We start from the raw sequence: 15045 nt of genomic DNA, 5'->3' as shown, positions 1-15045 counted from the left end.
TGAAAACGTAGTTCTATTTATAGAATATAGGAAACAAGGTTAAGGAAAAGGTTTGTGGTAAACCGTAACCAACAATCACCACAGTTTACCACAAATATTCAAGTATGCGGGATGTAAAGGTTTTCTCCGTGTTCCATATGTTACAATGCATTTAAGAATAATGCAATATTTATGCTTAACAGTACAAACGTTCAAAAAAGTCGTAGCATTTATAAAGCGAGTCATGTAAAACGTTACATATTATAACATATGTTACAATGTTTTGGCTTAGTCCAAAATGGAGCGTACACATTGGTCATCCCCAATTCCATATGCTGACATGGTGCTTATGTCAATTAGAGATAATACTAAAATTACTTGTGTTTTCAGATTTTAGAATTTGTGCCAACAAAAACAGCGCACAGTTAAGGCATTTTTGGTACATAAGTCACCACACGGTTGCACAAAATAGAGCATTTCAAATTTAAACGGGTCGGCGTCAAGCCAACTTCTAAATGTTAGCTGTGCGTACACGCATGTCACGAATATGTAACCTACGTCTATACAATGCAGATAGGAAATACCGGTCATTTACTATCTGTTGTAAACTGGTCAGTTTAGTTTCATCACACGCTGTATAACATCCGTCCATTCACTCAACTTCCTTTTTAAACTGTTTACTTATACTGCATTAAAATGACCTTTCCCTCTTGCGGCTTATCTATCTTGGTTAAATCTTACATTTTAGTGTTTATGTATGTAACTCAGTAGTTCTCAAACTCGGTTTTCGGGGCCGCATGCGGCTCCCAACTACTTATTCTGCGGCTCGCACCTGACCTCAGAAAACCACCAAAGATTGCTATTTTAGCTTTTAAAGTCATAATCTTTAGTGATTTTCTTAAGGTTTGGTTTTTTTGCGGCTCCCTACACACTTAAAAAATACCATTTGGCCCCGACAATAAAAAAGTTTGAGAACCACTGATTGTAACTTACTATGTAACGTTCAAAGCCGCACACATAAGGTACTGATAATTACTCAGCTTCGTACTAAACTTGCATGAAATTACTTTAGCTTGTTAGAGGACAACCTTTCGTATATTCATCCTAGGTTTGTTATAGGTAGGCCCTATTCAACATGAGCACTGGCATTGTAATTGCTTTAAATCTGTTGTTTTTGTGCCTATTGTATGGCATCCTTTTAGATTTATATCATATGCTACCAATAATTAAAACACCGAGGAGTTATAGTTAGGTCTACTCATTTTAGGTCACTACACCTTAAACATTACATGCCAGTCAGCTCTTAAACAAGCACTACAAACGCATAACACCGGCCTTATTACAAACCAAAGCCTCTGTTACCGATTTGCTTTGTGAGGAGATGTCTGCTCCAAGACCCTTTCTTAACGCTGGCACGCAACATAGACCAAAACGCGGCAATAACTGCGCATGACAAACATTGCTTCATAGACATTCATCGAAACTGGCAGATTGTCACAAGGCCGATATTGACTTGTGTTGTCATCTCTCAAACCGATGACCCTAAACATTGCGACGTGTCATTGAAATTGAGAAGGCAATCGACTGTAACCACCTCAAACACCCCGCGTCAAAACAACAACTAAAGACAGAACCGCAAATTTAAACTATAATTTTTGCCATGGTTGCTGTTCTATATCATGAGACGAACTACCTTATGGGTTTTGACCACTGAACGTTAACACAAACTAACTTTTAGTAAAATTAAATATTTTGTCGTAAAAGTACACCTGAAATATGTCAGTTAGCAATATGCCCGTTAGACAACAATTTTTTTCTGGGCTTGAACATTTATGCTTGCGCTTTCGTCTGAATAAACCCGATTCTAAGTAACAATTAGAAATAGGTTTGCAAGGCTTACCACGCGTATCTACCGACAACATAACGAAAGCAATTTTTTTCTATCATAAATTTTTGCGAACCTGTGGCATGGAGCGGGTATTTTGCACTTGACTGAAGACACAATTGCCCCAAAACAAAAGGCGTAAGTCCTAGGTATTTGCTACAGAGTTAAGCTGATAACTTAAGTTTATGACTTAACTCAAATTAAAACCTACATTCCGATTTTTTTGCTCAGTTCGAAAACGACTCTTTGTTTAGAGCAGTGGTTCCCAAACTTTTTTCTTTTAAGGCGCATTTTAGAAAAAAACAAAAATTATTTGGCGCACTTCGAACATTTGAATAAATTTTTTAGCTGACAAAGGCACAAACTATGAGGTCATAAAGCCGCTATACAGGTCACTCTCATAGTTAAATAGCATCTCAGAGACGTGGAGCATGTTGGCCTAGTGGTCTAAGCACCTGGTACTACTACTCTACTTGATTGATTTTAATTTCTATATTTTTTGCGGCACACCTAATTACATCTCGCGGCACACAAGTGCGCCGCGGCGCATAGTTTGGGAACCACTGGTTTAGAGTATCAAAATTTCAGATCAAAAACATTTCTTTGGGGGCGTAAACACTCCATAAGCAAACTAAAACAATCTCGTATTTCCACTACATGTGCTGTAACCCAACATCATAACCAAAAACAAAGTCCACAAAACAGATGTTTTTTTTCCGTAACCTTATATACCTATGATTCAGAAACCAGGAGGCTTTTACCTTATTACCATCGATTAAAATTATTTATGTTCAATTTGGAAGACTACAAAAGGCGTACACCTGGTCTAGAAATTAGTACACGGGTCACAGGCACGCGAAAGGTCGTGTTGTCTGTGGAACGCGACTCCAAAGGCGTGCTGTTCGCGGAATACGATAACGTTGATTAAGCAATCCTGGTCCTGTTACATAGATTTCGTCGAATGCTTGGTTAAGAGGGCGAAACCTGTTAAGTGTAAAAGGGAGAAAATTTCAAAAACTTATCTCCTGATGCGAGTTATGTAGTTTTTTTTTTACAATTTTGTAAAAATACAATCCAGAATTGTAATTCGAGCCGGGTTTTTAGGTCAGGTTCAGGTTTGGCGAGTTTTAGTTAAATCGGGTTAATTCGGACCTGGTTCAAACTCGGCCATGTTTGTGTCCTTATCTTACTTCGCCAAATCTTTACTTCGGGCTTAAAATACAAAAAATTGGGTTTAAGCAAAAATAAAACCATACAACTCTATGTTGCAATGCATTTATAATGGATCCTAAAAGTAAAAATATATAGATTCCGAATTTTCTTTTTGACAGAAATTGTTTCGGCAACTATTATATTTGAGTCAATCGCACAGCCTTTGACATTTCTTCGTTACTTTTCTTAAATCACAAAGTTTCTTAACAATTGCGAACACACGAGTACTTTCACTTGAAGGGTAGAAAAAAAATTGTAATTTGCGGCACCGAAATTGTCTGAACCGGGTACTTACGCATCAGCTGTAAGCGAACCAAACTCAAATAATTGCAGCTATGCCAAAGATAAATTCAAAACACGAAACATTTTGCAAAGCGCCACTTTTTCAAAATCTGTAACAAAGTTTTTATGTTTAAATCAACTTCAATTAAAACTTTAACACATTGCCCGAGTTCTAAACCAAATAAGTGAAGCAAAACTTTCTATGATTAAGGGATTTTTTCGTAAACATCCGTTATGAGCAACGCTGCTTCAGCCCCGAAACGCTCTTTAAAGGGGAACCGAAAGTGCGTTTAAAATAAATCGAAAACCATGTTTGAAACTAAACCAAACCAAACGCATAACTTTAAATTACCCAACTTTAAATTATTTCAAATGTAGTTTTGATTTATTATTTCGTACTATTTGTTTTAAAACAAATTTTTAAGTTTTCCTTTGAAGTCACACAACCATTACGATCGGAGCGTTTCTTTTATCACAAAGCACATCCGTTCCGAATGATGGCGAACAACACGTATAATGCGCCACCCCAGAAGTTAGATGTATTACTTCCTGTGACGTCATACACGATTATACGACATGGTTTGCCTCGCATTCAGAAATGTCACGTAAAGTGCAAGACAAACACAAGATTGCTGTTAATGTCAATGGCTTTGTTTTTTTAGTTGATTGACTTCTCGATACAAATGGTTTAGCTATGAACTTTGATTAAAATAAAACTGTTGCATTTGGCGTCAATGCACAATCAGTCAGCTCTACGCGATATATGTATAAATATATATGTTTCTCCCAATTAAATTCTTCAGGTCTTTATTCAAATGGAATCAATTGAATTAAAGGCCTAACCGTTCCAATGCTTTATCGTTGCAAAAAAACGGGTAGGCTACATATAACTTTTATCCAACCGTCGTTAAAAAAGTAAATAAAAAAAATAATCATATATTCTTGTGAGAAAAGCAAAAACGCACCGGTATATTAGACCCTCGCCCCTCTTGATATATAACTTATTTTCTTTTTTGAGTGATATTTTAGCGGTCATACTTTTATGCCAATAACGTTTATTAGAGACTTAAAAGTTACACCAAAACTGCGTTTGTCGCTGGGTTCAAAATTTTTGCCGTGATTTTTAATGGAGCTTCTGACACAAAACAAATTGCTGCAAATCTTTTTTTACTTTCATTAAAGACAAGAAATTGCAGACTCGCAGACCGACAGACAGATCTTTCAATTCACTCCAATTTATGTCTCAATCCTTTACAATTTCTTGCAACACAATAGTGGTTTAATGCAATATTGAGTTCGACATAAAGTCGATTTGGCTCCTTGAATAATGCAAATTCTCATCAATATTCACCTTTTCGCGGTAACTGGGTCGAATTCGGGTATTTTGGATTCGAAATAGTCCGAATTGGATCGTTGATTTCGTCGGATCAACGTCGTTGTTGCCGAGACCGTTGTCCCTGGACTTAAACCCGCTTTTTGCCAGAAATAGGACCAAGAAGCTTTTGCTTCACGTAGGTGACTTTGAACCTTGTATGGATTCAAACTCAATATTCTCTGGTATTAATCCTAAAACCGAGGATAAAATGTCCGATTTTTCGTAAAATCATGAAAATGTTTTGAGAGTTAATAAAAACCAAACTGTCGGAGAACTTGTTAAATACATCTTGCAGACGTTTCAATAAATTGCTGTTCATTTGAATTAAACCACTTTTTTGAAGTCCGTATATAGTGTTCTTATTTTGCACTTTATTTCTATATAACTCGTAGAGTAGCGTTTTCCAAAATGTGTTACGCGAATAGCTTTTGTAAGTATTACGCCAGGTTGCTTTAGTTGACGAGTTTCAAGAGTTTCATCAAAATAATATAATCAGCATTAACTTTAAAATTGTACATTGTGCAATCTTCAACCAAACTGTTTTTTATTCACGTAGCTCACATTGTCAAAATAAGACAAAAGCTAAGGGAATGGTCAATCGTGTTTGTTTAGTTTCCCTTGTTTGTTTAGACCACATTTTAAATTCATTTGATACAAAAACGTATTTAATTGAACTGCTATTAGTGAAAAGCAATGGAAGACAGAACTGGGATTAGAACCACAAACCTCATAATCACTAACCAACGGAAAACTTCCAAGGCCTATTTTTACACAACAGCTAAACTTTAAACGCACCTGTCCGCCTCTTTTATCCCACGTAAAGTTGACCTCCACGGTCACTTGCGTTAGCGTAAGCCGCAAAATTCTTCGCAAATTCTATCAACGCGTGCTTTTGAATCAGTGGTTCTCAACCTTGTACTGATCGCGTACTACTTGACAACTTTTTCTATCGTTGCGTACCACCTAAACCATGTTTGAATGTGTAGACCAAGAGATAGCTCCACTTTTCTTTGACTGGAACAGTGTATTCTAATACCAACAAGGTTAGCAATTCCAAAAGAATTTTCAAGACTTTTTGCCCCAACCAGGACTGGCCATTTGGTCAGTTACGTTGCATTTCCTGTTCTGACTTGAATTAGTTATAGCAGAAAACTACTCGCGTACTACCTTAAAAGTTCCAGCTTCCCACTAGTTGTATGCGTACCACTAATTGAGAAACACTGTTTTGAAAAACTCCTTGCCTTCACTTTAAGCGTTACGTTGTAGTTGATTCACGTTTTGAAAAATTAAGAATTGTTTCTAAGAAACGGAATCAGTACATGTAGATAATTGGGATATATAGATATTTCGCCTTAAAGACTTTTCCAGTTCCTGTGGTATTATAGGAACTGGACAAGTCAATTAGCCGAAATTTGTATTTCAGTTAACTACATTGGCCGATTCTATGGAAACGAATTTTCAGTTTTAGTTTTTTTGTTTACAAAAATACATTGATCGTCAATGACCATGTTGCCAGTTGAAGTTGGTTTAGGTCTTTTTATGTGTCTTGTGGGGGCAGTTACGTCACCTGAGTTCATTATGGGCGGCGATATTGGTCTAATTCGACGTTGGTTATTATTTTAGCGCAGATAAAGCTGAATTGCGATTCTAGCAGTATTTTACAACCACGAACGTTTAAAGTTTGTTTAAGCTCGACCTTAGGGGCGGATAATTCTACAGTGACAAATTTTGCAATGAAAAAAAATCTAGAATAAAAAATAATATAATACTATACAGTATAAAAAGGTTTTTGCAAGGATACGTCCAAAAGACTTTGCATTATGCCTAGCCTTTTTTTCGTGGATAGTTAGTCGACCAACAGCTATTAAATTCCTCCGAAAAACTGTTTGTGACTAAACGCTTCTTTACATCTCCAACAGCTAACAACGATCTTATGTGCGTTGTGTACTGTTTCATACACACACACACACACTTAAACAATAACACTAAATTACAAACCGCCCAGATAACAAAAAGTCAACTTTCATGAGTTAAAGGCTCCAACACAACTACAAATATCACCAAATATCAAACAATGTACTTTTCCTTAATCCTGCTTTCGTTACTACGTTCTCTCTAAATCAAATACGACTACATATCATCTGCCTGTAGCGCATGTTATATATATACGAAGGCCTTTTTACTTTCAATCCGCCTTGCACGCAACGCATGATAAACGGATGAGCGTAACGGAAACTTCACGACACGAATCTACAGCTATTTATCACTGCATCTATAGCTGACGATTATAGAACTTGGTTTGGTCATCGTGTGACCTTTCAAGTCACGTGATCATAATTGTTGACGCAGCGACGTCATTTCCCACGTGGCCCGAAAGTCCCTTGTGACATCACAGCGGATGCAAGACGTGACGTTAAAAGCGTAGACATGATTTTTATCACGCCTTTAGAAGTTCGTCCCTTGCCTTTCAAGATAATTTTGTTCTAATAGAACTGATGTTATTATTGTTCGTAGAAAAACGGAAATTCAGTTCTGGTCAGACTGTTTGTCCTAAATTTATTAGAAAAAAAGCTTCTTAATGTGGGCGGGGGCCTCTCATCTATGGGCGTTTAGTAAAATTCGGTTAAGAGTTTATTTCCTTTGGTGAAAGAATACATAGCGACACAATTACAGAAAATAAACACCAGAATAGCCACGTTGAAACGTTATGGAGCGCAAGAACGGTGGAGGGCGTCATTCGTGGATCATGACTAAACGCGCTGCAGCTACACCGTATGATAGTGTGTATGTTACATAAACTTTTATCATCTGAAAACAACCAATAACAAACTGTTAAATGGGTGAAGAGTGACTCGGCAATAAAAGTTTGGACCTACAATAACAGCTTTTGTCGTATCATGTCATACAAGCCTAATTTACAGGTTTTACACATTATTATGCGAATATTTAAAAGTTGATACTCAATTTATTCAACACTGTGAGCAGTACAAAAAAAATTTCTTTCATGTTGGAATAAAGCGCGCAGTGCTTTTTTAAGGTGTTTTCAAATTTCTCCAGCGGTTTCCCAAAATTTGGACTTGCAACTACAACTACAGTTTTTGGTATTTAAATGAAACACTTGCGGTCTCTTAAAACTACTTAGCGGTCACCCAAACCAAACCTTAAAAAAAACCTGAAAGCGCGATTGATGTATGGATGACAAAACTTTATTTGTTAGGGGAAGTTACGCTTGTTTGAGAGTTTCCGCTGCAAAGCGTACTTGCGTTAAAGGCACGCACTTGATGCTTCGTGCGGTCAACCATAGAGCGGGGGGTTAAGCATTAATGCAGGGGGCTTTGGTGAAAACGTGACCTGGTTTACATTTAGAGTATCAAAATCTTATTGTGGATATTCTACAAAGTCGTGGGGGGTATTTCACAGCATGTGCCTCCACACACTTACACTATTTTTTTAAAAAATCGCCGATTTTTTTTCTGTTTATCATTTTTTTAAAAGATAGTAAACGTTAAACAAATGTTCAATGAAGTTTAAATAAACTCAACTTACAACCTTTGATTTTTTAAACCTAAAACGGAGTTTTCCAATCTTTTTAGGCTTACTCGCAAGCGATTTTTTTGGCCTTTCGGGATGGGTTCGGGCTTGGGCTTGGGTTTCTTGAAAAAAAAAACGGGCTGGATTCGGGCATGACTTTACACTCTGTGTCATTAATTTCAATAAATTTAACTATCTAAGTAGCCAGTTGCTGGACCTGACCTCATATCGAACAGCCCTATAAAACGGCTTGTTTGAGACCAATTTACTATTGTATATGTTGTCTTGGTCTTTCGTAAGGACATAATGTATAGACCTGTCAATCAAACCTTCGGGTCGAAACTGACTTTTCAAAAAAAAACGTTTAGGGTTCGGGCCGGGTTTCGGGTTATGACCGGGTTTCGGGCTTCAATTTCAGGCCAATTTACAACTCTGAGCGAAATATCGAAACAACATATTGACAACCTCTATGCGTTAGATACGACACGTACCATCGAAAAAGAGATGTGTCGATGTCATGTACATCAAAATTCTGTCATCAAGTCGAAAACATAAGATAATAGTTTTGCTCTTCGAGTACGAAATTTGAAAATCTTTCACTGCGCGCTATAATGTGCCGTGATGCAGTACTTGTGACAAAAATAGCGAGTAACACTTTCTCAGTAAAATCTGCTGCGGTTGGCGTGTTTCGCATTTACTCGACACCAGTGTACTCTGGCTCTTCTAGGCAAAAAGCATGTAAGATTTTCATAATGTCTGATTTGACATGATACGTTCGGCTAAACGTTGCACTGCTGAATTTTTCTTCCAAATTGTCTAATAACGACAAACATATTCATACTGGGATCAGCCCTGAAGCGTCGATGCAGACCAGCGATCACGGCATACATGTCGATAAATCATAGTACGTCAGGCCTGTTAAAAGCTGTTTCGGTACACGCCTTTAACAGGCCTGGCGTACTATGATTTGTCTAATAAACAAATATTTTCTGCCACGCCGAGTATAAGTAAAAAAAGCCCTTTGTCAAGACGAATCTGACACTCTTGTCCAATGTAGGCTAAATCTAGTTTACTCCACGAAAAATAAAACCGTAACCTGACTTGGTGTTTTATTTCTATTGACAACTCCAGGGCATTGCGACCTGGTCTGAATCCAGGTGCAATGTTCACGAACTTATGTTTGCATTTTCAAGGTTCCGACTTAAGATTTCATGCACTACGAACCGTATCTGGCACACACGCCGCCCACTATCACAACCTTTTCACCTCAGCATAAACGGCAAAGTGAACAACACTTCAAATCAATTGCGTTAGCAGCTAAGTCATAAACACAGTTGAATCACAACTGGACCAATAAAGTATATTTCTTTTGATTTTAAAACTAATGGTTGGTACAGAGCTTTCCCTCAGCATTTTTTGCGTAGCGTTTTTCATTCTAAAGCAAAAGCAACTTTTTTAAGTTAGAACAGAGCTTCAAAAACGTTTTTATACCTTTAGACACTAGGTTCGTCTACCCATTTTTCACAGAAAATCTGTACTACATACATTCGGAAATTGAGGGATACTAAAAGAGTTATACCTTCACGACAGAAATTTTTGAAATGTGTTTAAAAGTAATTATGACACATACTAGCAAAATGGCAAAGCATAATTTCATAGCAACTATATCACTTTTTTATCTCTGGTCAAATACATTAAACTTGCATGCCACTTGAAGGCCTTCGCTTACGACAAACAGTACGCGTACCACAGTTTGAAAACCACTGGTTTCAGTGGTTGATCCCCCCGTTGCACACGAATAAACGTTGGCACTGACCCCATTAAGAACCCATTTCGCCCATCAACTCATGCAAAGGGCGCCATGGTTCACTGGGTTGTCGTCTAGCAAGCCCTATCGGGTGAACTTAAGTTTCTACGAAAAGTGATTCTTGTTAACTGCAGTAAAAATAATCTCGAATTCACTACGGCCAAAAACGAAAACTTAAAGCATTTTATTGCGCACTCTTGAGTATATTCACAATTAAAATATGTCTACACTGCCTATACGGTCAATGTCTTGTCACCAACAGCACTAATGATGACACCTTATTGATCGAAAGTACATTGTTCACTGTATGTAGCTTATCTATAACCATGTAATGCAGGAGTGAGCAACCTGCGGCCCGCGGGCCAAATGCGGCCTTTCATTAAAGCTTGTGCGGCCCGCAGGATTTCAAAAGTACTGGCAAACGGGTCCAATTATTACATATTTTTGAGCTGATTAATGCGCCTGATGCTAGTTTTCTGCGATCTGGTAAAATGTGGCTAGAATCAAATACGAATTATACTTGTAGTTGAGCATATTTGGTAAGAAACAAAGCAAAATCACTTTGTGTGATGCACATGTGCGGCCCTCGATCCAATTTTGACATTTATAATTGGCCCTACAGTAAAAAAGGTTGGCCACCCCTGATGTAATGGCTCCATGCTCTCAGAAATTTGATTTTGACAAACCCTTGGCCGACCAACAAGCATCTAAATCAGTGAATTGTAAACGTTTTAACCTATAAGAAACGAACTTTTTATTTGGGCACAGACAAGGCTAATTTGCTTAAAAGTGATATTTTTTCACTGAAATACAATGGGTGATTTTCGGTTGGTGTCGTATTAGTTAAAAACGAGGTTCTAGCGTTGTCATGGAAACCCGCATTTTGTCATTAACCACTAAAACAGCGGTTCTCAACCAGTGGGCCATGGAAGCATTTTGATTGGGACACAGACCTATCAAATAGAAAGCTGTGTTTTAAGAATTTACTTTCATTTATGTCGCTACACTCAGTTTTACAAAAATATTGGCTTGGGGGGAAATTGAGAAGGGATGTAAATTAATTTGAATTTAACTATTTACGGTATAAAGTTACTTTGAGTTTCTGCAATACTTTATGTTTATGATGTAATAAACTACTTTGGGATTACAATAAAGCCAGACAATAGCAGCATATCCATTGTCCAACTACTCGGTCATAACTAAAAGTGCTTGATTAAAGAAGGGATAGTGCTGTTTTATGAATTTTTTTGCATTAAGTTATTTTGAACTCATAATCTGTTTTAAATATGCTCTGCTTTTTTCTAAACCTATTTTATAGTTGTTTTTTCTTTCATAAAAATTTACTGGGCCACCACTGCATAAAAATTTACTGGGCCACCACTGTTGAGAACCACTGCACTAAAACAATGAGGACTTCAAAAGGCGATTAAGTCTGACATGAAAATCACATACAATAAACAGTTAAAAGTATCACTGAATTGTAATTGGACCCGATACGGAAAGTGCAAGCCCCGAAGCCAATATTTTTAAATAAAGCCCAAAACGTAGATGTGACAGAGTGAAATTAAGACACTATTGTGGTCAAATATAAAATCAAGTTCTTGCAAAAAAGGCTCAAAATACCTGACCCGACTTCCAGCTTTGACTCGACAGTGGCGCTGTTAGGCATTGAACTCAACAAGCATAAACTTGGTGCTGTTCAAGTCATGGCCTGGCTATAAGCCTGATTGACAGCTCTGGCAGCATACAGCGCATGACGGATTCAGTCATCGCGTAGGCGCCACTAAATGCTAACATGTCCCTAAGGCACAACTTTCAAAACAATGCCAACTACGACGTCATAATTATAAAGTTTCATAGCAATTATCGCGTGGGTTATAAGTTGTAAACACTGTTACGCAATGGACTTTAATCCTGCTTCTTTCTTTGTTCTGTGCTGCCGCTGACAGTGAATTGAATTTGTGGGGCTTTCCGTTAGGCTATTTGCTATTTGTCTTATGTCATTAACGCATCTAAATGTAGTTTTAACTAGGCCGAATGGTCCGGCCCGCCTGGCCCATATACAAACATAAAAAAACGCCTAATAGGGATTCTTCCCCGGAAGCATGCTGGGTTCGAACCCCCTGAAAAAATGTAGTTTTAGACCGAATGCGTTCATTTATGTGACAATTTATATCGGTAACTTCGTTTAGTCTAGTGGTTCCAAACCTTTATCGACGAGTTCCATACTTTAAACCAAATTAAAACATTCCCATTCCTCTCCAATAAACTACATAGTAGATGATAACCCATACAAAGATAATTTAAAATTGGGTATTTTATCAACTTCTCAAGTCATATTCCCAGAGTTGAAGTGTCTGTTTACAAACCACACACACAGACTATCCAGTTCACAACTGCATGTTCATTTGAAGCAAGGCTTGCCATCGTGGGTTCGAATCCCACCGCATTCCACATTTTTAGCCTGCCTGCTGGTAGTTGTGTTTTTTTCGAGAGTTAAGAAACTGTCAATTGCAATCTACAAGTCTCAAACAAAGGTTAACAACGATTCACGGGGAACCACCAGGTACTTACCCGTTTCCGCCACTTGTCACAGCAAAAGATTAGAGACTCTTAAAACAACAAACAAAACTAATAACAGCACAATGGATTGGGTTGCTTCCCGCAGACCACAGCCACTAAAACAGACTCTCTCAGTCGGGGATTGGGTGCAAATATAATTCCACGAAAATTTTGCGAAAAAGGCGTGTTAAAGAAGTTTTGGGGTAAATTTCCGGAAGTAAAGTGGTTATAGAGAAAACTGAGGTTTAAAACATAGCAACAACAGAATTGTCACTTAATAATCGGTTACCAATTGAGAATGCTGTAGACTTCCGTAGTTAGAGCCGAACGTTTTTCATTCAAGGCAAAAAAAACAGAAGCTGCTTATTAATTATTTTTTCAAACAAAAACTTATTTCATTACCAACAGTGCCAAACAATTAAAAACACTACCTTGTACTAGCTTTTTAAAGAGCGTTACTCTAACGATTATAACTTTTTCGTTTCAAACACAAGTCTCTTAACTGCTTATGTTCGTACAACATATGTAGGTCTACTTCGGTAAACTACTGATTTCACCTAAAAGTGAAGACTCGCAAATAATCCATTTTCAAAATGTCGAAAAGAAGTTTAAGACTTGGGCATTAAGCTTATTTAAACCCCCAAAGACTCAAAGCAAACCCTTCACCAAGACAACATTTTCACAGTTTTTCCTGGCACTAAACTAACCAGCAGTACTACGACTTTTAACTGACAAAAAATGTTCCTGACAACTTCTTCAAACATCTTTTCTACCTCCTTACAGCAGCTGCTTTGCATCAAATATTACAATCTCGGCCTTGATGTACGTGAACCGACTGGATGTAGATTTGACTATATGAAACTTAACGGTTTGAACAAGCCCAAATTGTCACTTAAACTACGACCTACAGGCAATAAACGCTTGTAATAAATGGTGACCACCTTTTAATTGCGCCAAGGCCCGTAGCTCAATTAAACAGTCGTCTGACGATTGAGCCTCGTCGCTAAGTTTCGGCGAATCTTAGTGGGTTTGTGACGTAACAAACGAGTCTTTTATGCAAATGACGTCAGGATGTGTAGACTTTAATCGAAACACTTTAATTTTCGTTTGAAGTTTAGATTTTTGCCGGTATTAGAACGGAAGTGCGTTAACTAAACTGGCATAAACTACCCTATCTCTTAAAATAGTTACAAACCCGAATATACACGTAACTATATCACATGGCGTTTGTTGAAGCGTTAAAAAAGCAACGTTGGATTTTACAAACGGGATTCAATTTCGAAAACATGAATCTAAATAAGCTATACTTCAACCTTAACGACGTACTCTTTTCATTTTAACTGCAGATGTATTTCACAAATAAAAGCGTCGTGTCAATTGTAATGTCACTTAATTTTCGTCAATGATTTGTTTCGATGTTTTTGATTTTTACCTGTTTGTTACACTTAAAAAAAAAAATCTTATGTATTTTTTGCATTTGACATGATTTTTTTCAAAACAGCTACCTTAAATAAAATAAGCCAGAAGCACTGTACTGTATCAGGCCCAAAACGACATATATTTTACACAAAACACAACACATCTGTATCAAGTGTAATTTTGCCCTTGGACTCCACCTTTCAACCTTGACTTTGTACTATTGACCTTGAACTCAAGTTGACCTCTTTATAACCCCTGCAATTCTTGTGGCCAAATGTCACTACATTATGTTCACTAGAAGTTAAACTTCAGTTTCCGACATGTTTAACGTGGTGACGACATTTCCACGTGGTTAAAACGGCACATATACGTCACTTACTCATAAATGTTCCGAAAATGCGAAATGAATTCCAGGTAAAATAACTATACTGCTACTATTGGAAAATTATAAGGTGCTACATCTAGCAGTTCATTTAGGGTTCAGTTTGGTTTCCATAAGAGCCAGTTTTGACATCAAAATAGATGATGGATTGTCCGAGCAGCAGCCAAAAGTCGCTTTGAAAAGGATGTTGGTGCTGTAACCTAACTTGTAGACTATAAGTAGCAGTTCAGGAAGTCACATAATAACGACTTACTGGTGGTTTGACCTTTGATCTTTCGACCACTTACATAAAAGACATTTGCACTGAAAAGTTTTATGTAATATTAATAAATTCAAATTTGAATCGGTATCCGTCTTCAATCTTTAATGTTTGTTCAGAGAAACTAGGCTTTAAATTTTTATCGGATTTCAACAAAAATCTATCTATTTGAGGGCTTTTAACTTATTTCTACTAAAGCGCCATCACTAAACAGGTTCTTGTCAGGATCTCATCACTGAGCAGAATGTTCATGTCAATGCCGGTTTCGTTAAAGGCACATCGCAGGCAAGACGAACTGTGATTATACTTGACTATACGTGTTTTAACTGAACTGTTTTGAAATTCGCAATCG

This window comes from Phallusia mammillata, chromosome 2, assembly GCF_965637545.1.
Source record: "Phallusia mammillata chromosome 2, kaPhaMamm4.hap1.1, whole genome shotgun sequence".
In the NCBI taxonomy this organism is placed as follows: Eukaryota; Metazoa; Chordata; class Ascidiacea; order Phlebobranchia; family Ascidiidae; genus Phallusia; species Phallusia mammillata.
This window is presented reverse-complemented; position numbering follows the sequence as displayed.